Source organism: Giraffa tippelskirchi, chromosome 11 (assembly GCF_054371585.1).
Source record: "Giraffa tippelskirchi isolate mGirTip1 chromosome 11, T2T-mGirTip1v1.2.pri, whole genome shotgun sequence".
In the NCBI taxonomy this organism is placed as follows: Eukaryota; Metazoa; Chordata; class Mammalia; order Artiodactyla; family Giraffidae; genus Giraffa; species Giraffa tippelskirchi.
The window spans coordinates 6,847,614-6,860,077 of record NC_137285.1 but is presented as its reverse complement, the minus strand read 5'-3'; the positions used below and the strand labels follow the sequence as shown (position 1 = coordinate 6,860,077).

Sequence of the window (12,464 nt, the reverse complement as noted above, 5' to 3'; positions counted from 1 at the left end):
GATCCTCAGGCCCAGAGAGACAGCAACAGTCAGGGGGCAGAGATGAGCAAGCTGAGCTGGTCTGTCTTTGCCTCTCAGTCAGACAAAGAAAATCCCTCTCAGTGCGAAGCCTCCCTGACAGCTTTGATGCCCCCCTTCCAAGCGGCACCACTTCAGAAGAGAGAGGCAGGCAGGGGCAGCGAGCTGAGAACAAAGAAGCATTTCCTGGGCTGCTAATTATTCTTCTTCTGTGTAAATAATTATCTGGAAGGGGAGAAAAAAAAACCAAAAAACAGCTCACAGCTAAAGAGCTGGAAAAGCAAAAGGAGGATGAAAGGGGGCTGGGGTTTGATGTGTCCCTGGGAACAGTCCTTGAAGGGAAAAACGAGGCACAGAAAATCCCTCTTCCTGTGTTCTAAACACCTAGCCTGGGGCGTTCAAAGCCCTTGGCACTGGTGCTGTAATTAAATTGTGGTTCTGGAAGCTGCTGTGTGGATAAGCCGACAGTTTCTGCTGGACTCCATTGGAGCCCTAGCGGGTGAGGCTCTGGGGTCAGCTGAGCCTGAGTTTGAGCTTGGCTCCGCCGCTGATTATAAATGGGGTTTAGGGACAAGTTGCTTCTTCCCACCTTAGGGTCTGTGCAGAGGCTCATCAGAGGCTGAGTCTGGGAGAGCATCAGAAAGGCGTGTTGGGGGCTGGTGAAACAGTTTAGGGGAGAAAAAGCAGCAGACTCGAAGCAGGCTGAGGGGAGAGGAAGCACACAGATGCCCGATAGCAAAAGAAATTGAAGTTCTGGTCATTTTTTTTTTCCTGAGTGCAAAGGGGCATTTGAGTTTCTCCCTGGAGGTGTAGGGAGAACAGGTGATAACCAAGCCTCCCAGACTGGCAAAGGAAGGGAATTGAGTGGGGGAGTCACTGCCCACTACCGGCTCATCTCTGCGTAGACAGTGAGGCCATTCACTGGCCGGGCATTCAGGGGCATCCGTGGAGGACATTTAGAAGCATGAAACAGGACACCCCAATCACGCAGTCATCCACAAAAGACTTTGCCGCCAGGGCTGTGTATACCTGGAGGGCAAAGGAAGAAAACGTTGCATTCAGCTGTCTGTACACTCCCAAACCAGGCACCCCAGGTAGATGACACGGTATCATCTTGTCCGCAGCCTGGGGGAGCCGGATCCCAAAGAGATTGCTCTGGAATTGCTACTTGGCGCCGGAGAACTGGAGCCCCTGGCTTTGTGAGGGGCAGGGGGATTTCCTCTCCTCTCATGGATCAAGAGACGGATGATACCTGCTGCGTCCGACACGCGCTGTGAAGTCTGGGAGTGGTGATCACATGGCAGGGCTGTTCAGCTGCTCCAGAGGAGACTCTGAGGGTCCCCGTCATCAAGGGCAGTAAGAGATGGTCTCAAGGGCAAGTGTGGGGTGAGCGCCAAGAATTACTGATGAAGACGCACGATTAGCCTGGGCCCCAGATGAGCCAGGAGGTGAATATGGAGTCAGTTTACTTCCCCTGTGTTGGGTCAATGGATAAGATTACTAACCACACTCTACCCTTAACCCTAACCCAAATCCTCACCCTAATCCCAGCTAAATTTGAATTTCAGATTAAAAAAAAAACACACACAATTTTTAGCATAAGTATATCCCATCCAATATTTAGGATATACTTATACTAAAAAAAAAATTCACTGTTTATCTGAAATTAAAATTGACCTGGGAATCTTGCTAAATCTGGCAATCCTAGTTGGGAACTTGGTAGAAATTTAATATAGGGAGGAGACTGAAGACTTGTGACCTTCAGGGTAAAATGTTTTGGTTTGGCCAGCACAGTGCTTCAAAAATAAGGACGTTTCAGGAATACCCTGGCAGTCCAGTGGTTAGGACTCCATACGTCCACTGCAAAGGGCGTGGACTTGACCCCTGGCTCCCCTGGTTGGGAAACTAAGATCCCCTATACTGCACAGTGGGAAAAAAAAAAGATGTTTCACATAAAGCCCCAAATTTCACCTTATCTTGAGAAGTCATAGGTCACGCCTCCCATTTGGCCACCAGTTTACCACCATCCTTACTCCTGCCTGGCTACCTGGTCCCAGTTTGCTCTTTCATTGCTTGCTGGTCTTTGTATCATTGGAGTGTAAGACCTAGAGAGACTGTGGTTCACTCACTGCAGTCAACTCACTCTTCAGAGTCACGGATCCAAGGTTCAGCTTTGGTGGGGTGCACACCACTGTCCCGCCACCCGGGTCTTCACCTTCCCATCTAGAAAGCAGAGATAAGTCCTGCCCTACCTCACTCTGGAATGGGATAAAGAAGGGAAGAAAGTGTGAGCCTGAAAGTTCTCTGAGAAAGGAAGTGACTGATCACGGCCTTCACCCTACCATCAGATGATCTTCCCAAAGTATACATCTTTCCATGGTTTCCCACAAGATGTACTGCGAACTTCCACCTATGGCCCACAAGGCTCAGTGGTGGGTTCACCCACAGGAATGGGATGTCTTCCAACCCATCTCCTCCTATTGCCTTCTTTGCAATGCTGCAGACCCTGGACTTTCCAGGTCCTCAGACTCACCCTGGCTTCTTGTGCCTGGAGCATGCTCCCTGCCCTTCTCAGTGCTTGTAGGTTAAATTCTACCTCCTTCTCCCCACACTCTGTTAGGAGATAGCCGTCCCTGCTGTGTGTTACTCCTCACTGTCCTTCTCCAACACGATATTTCTCCCGCACATCAAAGACCAGTCCTGAAAATAAACAGACAAACAAATACCAGCCCTGGCTCATTTGAACTAAGACAAGGGTTTACTGGAAGGTCCTGAATCATGCAGACAGACCTGAGGGATCCTAAAAGTAGGAGTTGGAGGGTGGTCTCTCTTAAGACCTTGCCCTGTGTGACACAGTCCCAACTACTTTCTATCTCTGCATGACTCTGATCAGACTTCAAATTTGTGAGCAGCAGACTGAGATTGGCTACAAGTACATGGCATCTGTGATTGGCAACCTCACCCAAGAAGAGCCAGGGCAAGTGGGGTGTGGTCGGGGGAGGAAGTTGTCCCAAAAGAGAGAAGGTGCTGTTACCTCAAGAAGTAAGGATGGGATGCGGGTAGACCAAGCCAACTGGTGTCCTGCACAGGCTTATATCATCATAATTTTTATTTTTTGTTTTTCCCTTTTTTTCCTCTCACTACCTATGCTGCCAATCCCTTGATATCAGTTCCTTTGATTCCCCAGGATACTGCCTCATCGTCCCAGAAACTTAATGGAAGCTCCGTAAGGATTCATAGAATGGGTATAAGTGTTCTGAAACAGAGTCTTTGCAGAAAAAGAGTTAACATAACAGGCCTGAAGCTGTGGTCTTTAGAAAGTTCTGTTTGCCAGGTTGGTCTCCCAGCTGGCATCTGGGAACTTGACTTTCAGAATGCTTCAACCTGGTAAGGTTGATTCTCTGGGCCTGGATTGTTCATATGGTGTGATTTATGGTTGCTTTCCTTCTAGGAGCCTGGAATTTTGGATAATTCCTGGCAGAAAAATCTATGTGGCTCGCCCCCAATAAACGACTTAAGTTGTGAGTCTCAAACAGGCTGCTGTGGGCGTTACAAGTATTACAAATGTGTGGTTGCATTTTTGCTGCTGGAGGGAGAGGGCACCCTGTGTGACCCCCCCACCCCCCAGGAGGGACAGAGCATAGGGCCTGTGCAGAGACTTCTCTCGGGCCTCCTCCCCTTACTGAGATGCCCACACATCCTGTGTCCCTATTCATCATTAGCCATGGGGACAGTGAGGTGCTGAGTCCCATGAGGGCATCCAGTGACTCACTGGAGGTGTGGATGGTCTTAAGAACCCCCCAAAACAGGACCAGACCTTTCAAGCAGGGCCCACAATTTACATGGCACTTTACAACACTCTTGTATTCAACTTTTGAACTGTCGCGTGAGGGAGGCAACGCTCTCGCTTTAGAGATTAGGACCCTAAAGCTCAGAGAGGGGATGGGTTTTGGCCAAGGATGCAGAGCTTGTAAAGAGAGGAATGGTTGTGTGACCCTGTATATTTGCCTGGCTCCAAAGTCACGCTAGAGCATCCTCCCTTACAGGGAGGAGGGGGGCTGTCCCCGTGATGGTAACCTTCCAGTGTTCAGGACCACTTCACTCTGAGCCTCGAAAGGGGGATGGTTCCTTTGGGACCAGCCAGTGAATGACTCAGTTCCTCTTGTCAGTAGTAGACTTGATATTTGCATCTGTGCCCATTTGACTCTGGAGTCCCTGAGGTCAGAACCATTACCATTTCTTGGCCATGTGGCCTCCGACATCTCACTCCACTGCTCCAAGCGTCCATCCCTTCATTCGTAAAATGGCATTAACACGCGTCTAACTGATTCTAAGAGGAATACAGGCACCCGCTCTAAAGTGCCTAGTAGAAAGCCATCAGTCGCTGGTTCCTCTCTCTTCCTCACTCCCCTGTGTGAGTCCTACCACTCTGTCTGCCTGTTTCCCCTCTATAAAATGAGGGGGCCGATATCAGGGCTGTCAGAGTCCCTCTGGGGCTGGCATCATATATCAAAGAATGAGCAGCCTTTTAAAATCCCACCAGCTCTGATCATAAGTGGCAGATCAAACCTACCTCTGCCACTTAGAAACAAGGCTGTGTATGTATTGTGCAAAGACAGTGAGGCGAAAACATGCTCCAGCCTCTCCCAGACGGGGATCCTGGAGGAAGACAGGTCAGTGTCGAAAGGTTCTTTATTTCACAAAGGCAAGGGCAGAGGGGAAAGGGAGGGCAGAGGATTTACATATGGGGTTGGACTCTCTACAGCCAGGGTCATCAGTGTGTTCTTACAGAGCTCAGTGGATCATTTTTGTAGAGCTTGATGGACAAAAGTGAAGAATGCCTCATCGGGAGGCAATGGGGAGTGGTGGGGACTGTGGCAAACTTCAGACCCCATGCCGAGCCTTGGAGAGGGAGCCTCCCAGCTCCAACTGTTTCTGCCAGATGGGAATGCAGGAATGGTACTGCCAGATGGTCTCTCTCTCTTTTTTAAGAGAAGCCAGAATGTAAAGTAAAATATTTCCATTTTTAAGTGTTAGCTTGAATTTTCCTGAAGATCTCTGTGAGTGCATTAGAACCCTTCAAGTGGCTGAACTGGCCCATAGTCTATTTGTTTGCAATCTCTGAGCAGGCCTCATTTGCAGCATCTTTGTCACTAAATCCTGAAGAATTTGTGACCATGGTTTGCCCCTACATCTTCTAAGATGGTCATTTCCAGAGGCATGAGAGGACGATTTTAAAGAAAAGTCAGCATCGTTTAACTTTTAATTGTTCCCCTCAAATACGGTGTCTTTTCATATCCTTTTATTTTGGGGTTTGGGTGGACTCAGGGAGTGGGTGATGGACAGGGAGGCCTGGCATGCTGCAGTTCATGGGGTGACAGAGAGTCAGACACGACTGAGCGACTGAACTGAATGAACTGAACTGAACTATTTTTGTTCAGGTGTGTCCCTCCTCAAAATAACAGCTACCTGGACAACTCCTATTGAGCCTTCAAAACCCAACTCAAATGCCCACTCCTACGTGAGGTCTTTACTGTTTATCACCCTCTTTTGCCAAGGATTTTAATTCCTTGCCCCAACTCTGCATCCCCGCCACTCTCATCTCATGTATTAATGAGGGCCTATTCATTAAGGGACTATTTACAATAGAATACACATTACAATGGACTATACATTACAGTGGGCAGGGTTTCTGGAAACCCACTAGATATAGGGCAGCACTGGGCTAACAACACTGGGGAACCATTACCCCCGAGCTCTGAAGCTACAAAGGGAGGAACGGGTCCAGCACTCACAGAGGACAGAACAATATGGGATTCCCTGACAGTCTTACCTCCCAGTGACGCTATCGAGGGAGCCTGGAGAACGAACCCCCAACCTCACTTTCCTCCTACAGTCCCGTATCTTGTCAGTGCCTTCCATTGGTAGAACACAGTTGGCAGCAAGAGACAAGGGGTTCTGCAGATGTAGTCCATAAGGGCTGGCCTCTGGAGGCAGAGCAGGGTGGAGTGTAGAGGGCAAACGGAAGATGCCCAGCTCCCACCATCTTCTACATGGGCCTTTACTTGGCACTGTGTTTAGTTCTGGTCCCCCAGAGACTGGAAACTGCTAGCAGACAATCATAGCTGCAGCCCCCAACACCAGCACATGGTAGGTGCAAATAGCTCTAGAAATCACTTAGTGCATCACATAGCACCTGGTGAGACATGGGTAGTGATGAATCTTTAGATTATGCATCAGTTCAGTTCAGTCGCTCAGTCATGTCCAACTCTTTGCGACCCCATGAACCACAGCACGCCAGGCCTCCCTGTCCATCACCAACTCCCAGAGTTTACCCAAACTCATATCCTTTGAGTCGGTGATGCCATCCAACCATCTCATCCTCTGTCGTCCCCTTCTCCTCCTGCCTTCAATCTTTCCCAGAATCAGGGTCTTTTCAAATGATTCAGCTCTTCGCATCAGGTGGCCAAAATATTGGAGTTTCAGCTTCAACGTCAGTCCTTCCAATGAACACCCAGGACTGATTTCCTTCAGGATGGACTGGTTGGATCTCCTTGAAGTCCAAGGGACTCTCAAGAGTCTTATCCAACACCACAGTTCAAAAGCATCAGTTCTTCGGCACTCAGCTTTCTTTATAGTCCAACTCTCACATCCATGCATGACTACTGGAAAAACCATAGCCTTGACTAGATGGACCTTTGTTGACAAAGTAATGTCTCTGCTTTTTATTATGCTGTCTAGGTTGGTCATAATTTTCCTTCCAAGGAGTAAGTGTCTTTTTTTAATTTCATGGCTGCAATCACCATGTGCAGTGATTTTGGGGCCCAAAAAAATAAAGTCAGTTTCCACTGACGTTAAACACTGTTTCCCCATCTATTTGCCATGAAGTGATGGGACCGGATGCCATGATCTTAGTTTTCTGAATGTTCAGCTTTAAGCCAACTTTTTCACTCTCCTCTTTCACTTTCATCAAGAGGCTCTCTAGTTCTTCTTCACTGCCAGGTAAATTATTTCATAAATTATTTCACCAGGTGTTATGTGATGCACAAAGTGAAATCTACTTTATCAGCACCTACTGTGTGAGGTATTACCTTTGACCTCCAGGAACTCTTAACTAACTGGCAACACTTGGACCATGGAAATTAGCATCCATTCCAAAATTTCCCTGTCTGGGTGCCAAAGGACACTGGTTTTGCTGTGATGCTCAGAGATGTTATCTCAGAAAACCCCATTATCAAGTATAAGGGCCTATGGATTAAGCAAATATCTTTCCTGCAGGACTTCTCTGAGCCTTTAACATACGCATGTGTGATGTGAGTCTCCTGAAGAGGCTCATAGCAGGAAACTTTGCCCAGAATTATTTGGTCACAGGATCTTTTTCCCCAAGGAGCGTCTCGTAAATCCATTTTGTTGAAATATACTCTGGAAAATGTGGACCTTCTTGAACCAGTTCATTTTACAAATGGGAAAACTGAGGCTCCGAAGCAGCTGTCACCTACCAGTGTAGCAGGGAGCACAATTTGTATAAGGAGGCAAGTGTCGAACTTGCATCCCTTGTTGCCTTCTTTCTCCACAGTATGGTCAGCCCTTTCTCGGTGGGAGTCTCCCCCAAACCGGGACTGGGAATTGGACGGGAAGTAGCAGGTGGTCCTTGTTGCTAGACAGCCAGTAGGCCTCTGGCTATGGCTGTCATGGAACACTGGGCCCCTAACTGATGGGTCTGACCCATTGTGAGACGTTGTTGCCGTGAAGAAGCCCGTGGGGTGCTGGGAGAGAGCAGGTGACAGTGAGTGAGGGGTGCAGAGTCTGGTGGAGCACCGCTGTCCTGTGGGCGACCTTGCACTGTCTCTCGTGGCCGAGTCCCCTGACCATCAGCACCAGGCAGGGAGCCCCGTCTCGACAGGACAGCCAGAGCAAGTTTATAAGATAGCGAGTCTGACAACAGCTCTCTGATGCTGGAAACTCTCTAGTGGCTTCTTTGCGCTTCAAGACAGTCTATTTCTTTCTCTCCTTTTTAAGTTTTATTTTGTATTGGCGTATAATTGATTTGGAATCTTGTGTTAATTTCAGATGTACAGCAAAGTGATTCAGTTATACACATCCATGTATCTATTCTTTTGCAAATCCTTTTCCCATTTAGGTTAAGACAGTATTTCTTTTTCTTCATAATGGTGATTTTTATTTTAGAAATAGTGCATAATGAAGGAAGAAAAGACCAAATACAAGACCGAATGAAGACAGAAAAATAAGACAGTATTTCTTATCACAGATCTTACCTTTCTCTTTGGCCTCATAGGGTGGCACCAACTGCCTCCTTGACCCTCCCTGACACACACTGCATTCTGGCCAGTGAACACAAAATTGAGCTCCCCAGACTCACTGCTCTGCTGCCCATGTACTTTGGTTTGTTCTATTTTACCTAGAGCTCTCTCACCATCTAACTGCTCAGCCAGCTTCAGCTGTGAGAGGTGGGGTGGTGGCTGGTGAATGCATGAGGACCAAACCCAGCTTTGTCACTTCTTAGTTGTGCTGCTTTGGGAAAATGACTTAGTGTCTCTGAGCCTCAGCTTCCTTATCCCTGAAATGAGGATAATAATACTCCTTGCCTCAAAAAATATTTTAAGCATTAAATGGAATAATAATTCTTTACATGTAATATGGTAGGTACTCAAAAAGTGGTGGTTATGATTATTCTCCCTTCAAATTTCAATTTAGAGGCCAATTCTCTGGGAAAGCTCTGATTTTCCCAGGCACACACACACAGACACACAGATACGTATACACAGAAACCCCCCCCACACACACAAACACACAGTCCTTTTTACATCTCCCTAAGGTGCCTATACTTTCTCCAGCTCTGCATTTATCTCATGGTAAAGCAATTATCTGGGCTCTCTAGTGGCTCAGTGGTGAAGAACACGCCTGCCAATGCAAGAGATACCGGCTTGACCCCTGGGTTGGGAAGATCCTCTGGGGAAATGGAAACCCACTCCAGTATTCTTGCCTGGGAAATCCCATGGACACAGAAGCCTGGCAGGCTACAGACCGTGGGGTCGCAAAGAGTCAATACATCTGACCCAGTCGAAACTATTTCTATTACTTACTTCTATGTTAGGGGGAAAAAGAACCAGTGTCAGAGCAGGTGCTGAGTAGCAGACTCAGGGAGGAGATAATAGTATTTGCCCAAAGTCACCAAGCTGGTCAATGGCAAAGGCAGAACTGACTCACAAGTCTTGTCTGGGACATTTTCCATTACTACTGAGGCCATCCAAAAGGATCCCAGCTCCCACAACTCCTGAAAACTCAAGACTGGAATGCTCCCTCTAATTTTTGAAAGGGATAAGGAAAAGTTTACTTTGTGTTTTGTGTGTTTTTGGCTCAATACCCTGAGCAAGCATTCCGTTTCCTGAAAGACCACTGGGTCCATGTCCTTTTCAGCATAGCAGCAAAGGTCTCCTTGCTGAATCGTGGTCACTGATGACTTCTTTTAAAGAGAATGAGCAGGGGAATGCATTGCCAAGTAAAATGACTCCCTGAGGAAACGGGTGGGATCCAGGAGAGTCCCCGGGCTTAGATTTCCCCCAAGTGAAATGCCGCTGTCTCTGGTTTCTGCTTTGAATTGTTGTCTTTCAGGCAGCCCAGCCCGGGACTGGGTCATCAACACTGAGGCCCAAGGGATCGCCTTGGCTCTGTCCAAGGCAAGCATTCTTTGTTGTGTTAGGTTCCACCCCTTCCTGGGAGCAGCTGCAGGGGTTTCTGAATGGGTGACCTCATTTTAGCACAGAGATTATTCATGGCACTTAGAACAACAAGGTGGGCTTAGAAATCGATCCTGGCCACCTCTTTACCTGTAGGAAAACTAAGGCCGGGAGATAATAATTGGAATGGTGCTCCTCAGTGGCATACCTTGAATCTGTCCACCTTCCTGTGGCACCTGGACATTCTTGCTAGCTATCTCTGGATATCTTCTGCCTGATGAGATGGTCAGATTGCAATGGATTTGAAATAGCCACACAAAACGTGGCAGCGTTCCCACTTAGCAATGGTAGGTTCCCTCGTGAAACCCTTCAGTGGCCCACGATGCAAAAATTAGAACATGGAAGATAAGTATGTTAGCTAAGCTTTGTTGCCTAGTTACCAGAAGCCTTCCCAAATGCTTTCTATTCATGGCTTCACTCACCATTCCCAGTGACCCAGAGAGGAGTCATCACCCTTTTACAGATGGACAAACTGAGAATGAGAGAGGTTGAGAGACTTGTCCAGGGTCACACAGCTGAGATGCGACAGAACCAGGACATGAGCCTGATTGCATGACATGTTTCTCTGACAACACAGCTCATGCACCTAACTGTTAGGCTCTCCTGCCTCTTGTTCTGCAGACACTGAGTGAGGACCACTCTGTGCAAGGCACTGTGTTAGATGCTAAAGAGTAAAGGATGGTTGACACACAGCTCCTGTCCTCAAGGAGCTTACCTTCATGTAGGAAGGAAGGACAGAAACAGATCACAACTAAATTAGTTGTGATCAGAGCTACACATGGGGGCTAAATATTCCCTTGTGTTGACTGACCTTTTTTCAAAGTGCTTACAGCATTCTATCTCTGCTTGTACTTGGACCCATCAAAAAAACCCAACATAGGTATTATCTGCCTTTGACAGATGTGAATGCTGAAGCCAAGAAAGGACTGATTTGGCTAACAGACCAAGTTGGTGTCCTGCCCAAGTCCACAGTATCCAGCTCAGGCTCTTTCTCCACTAGACAACAGGGAACCTCCAAATAGGCTCCTGGTGGCCAGAATTAATTTAAATGCTGAGGATTAGGAAAAGCTTCAGTGGAGAGAAATCACTCCGTTTATACTGTTCATTTGTGGGTCCTCCTTAGTTTTAAAGAAGGATATTTAAGATGACATGCCTGGCGTCAGTAGAAGTGTGGTTAAGTCAGTGGACCTTACTGTGGTCCTCTGACTTGTCAATGTTGGGGCCAGTCCTCAGTCCTCACTTCTCGACCCAGACATAAAATTTTTGGAGTTGTAATCCTAATGGCCTAACCCATGAGTCTGCCAAAGTGCTCTGTAATTTCTACTTTCTCTCTTTCTCTTATCTCCTTCCCAGTCCCTCTCACACACAGACCTGTTTTCTGAATAATGAAGGATACAGAACAATCTGCAGCCTCAATCTCACTGCTATTTCTTGTGGAAATGAGTTTTCACCTTAATGAACTGTTCAGGAACTGGACACATGCCTCCTACTGTGATCAGAGAAAAGAATTAGTCCTAAAAATAAACAATGAGAGTGTGGGGTGGGGGGAGTGACTTATGGAACTATAAGTGAATAAGAAAGCATCCAGACTTCCACTGAAGATGCTGTTTAATTCACTGCAAGACTGATGGCAGTCATGCTAAATGAAGTTGGCAGAACGTTGCTCTGACACAGAAGTGCTCAGTTCTTTAAAAATTCCTGTCACTGTCCAAGGTCCTGACTGAGCTGTCATAAAGTCCAATTAGTTGGCCATTTCCAAGGACTTCTCTCCTCTAGGTTGCTCATGGAGCATTGTCCTGATCTGAGAGTACATGTAAGGGGTCATGGTTGAAAACCCATAAGAAGACAAAGATCGAGGTTGCAAACCTATTACTGATTCTGGTTCAGTTCACTTCAGTCGCTCAATCGTGTCTGACTCTTTGTGATCCCAAGGGCTGCAGCACACCAGGCTTCCCTGTCCATCACCAACTTCCAGAGCTTGCTCAAACTCATGTCCATCAAGTTGTTGATGCCATCGAACCATCTCATCCTCTGTCATCCCCTTCTCCTCCCGCCTTCAGTCTTTCCCAGCATCAAGGTCTTTTCAAATGAGTCAGCTCTTCACAACAAGTGGCCAAAGTATTGGAGTTTCAGCTTCAGCATCAGTCCTTCCAATGAATATTCAGGACTGATTTCCTTTAGGATGGACTGGTTGGATCTCCTTGCAGTCCAAGGGACTCTCAAGAGTCTTCTCCAGCACCACAGTTCAAAAGCATCAATTCTTTGGCACTCAGCTTTCTTTATAGTCCAACTCTCACATCCATACATAACCACTGGAAAAACCATAGCTTTGACTAGATGGACCTTTGTTGATAAAGTAATTTGCTTTTTAGTATGCTGTCTAGGTTGGCCATAGCTTTTCTTCCAAGGAGTCTTTTAATTTCATGGCTGCAGTCACCATCTGCAGTGATTTGGGAGCCCAAAAAAACAAAGTCTGTCACTGTTTCCATTGTTTCCCCATCTATTTGCCATGAAGTGATGGGACTAGATGCCATGATTAGTTTTCTGAATGTTGAGTTTTAAGCCAACTTTTTCACTCTTCTCTTTCACTTTCATCAAGATGTCCAGCAATTCTCTCAACCTCTCAGATCTCTAACCTGTGGAGGAAAATACTTGTGCTGCCCACTTCATAGAGATATTCAAAAGATT

The 12,464-nt window shown here is 47.0% G+C and overlaps 1 long non-coding RNA gene across 1 annotated transcript; it reads right to left on the bottom strand.

Moving 5' to 3' along the window:
* Positions 1 to 760: 760 nt before the first annotated feature.
* On the bottom strand, positions 761 to 7,702 carry LOC145526675 (uncharacterized). The gene is made up of 4 exons (XR_014069065.1): positions 7,518 to 7,702; positions 2,552 to 2,718; positions 1,271 to 1,492; positions 761 to 1,047 (listed from the first exon to the last, which is right to left on the bottom strand). It is a non-coding gene; the product is annotated as an uncharacterized LOC145526675 (long non-coding RNA).
* Positions 7,703 to 12,464: the final 4,762 nt, after the last annotated feature.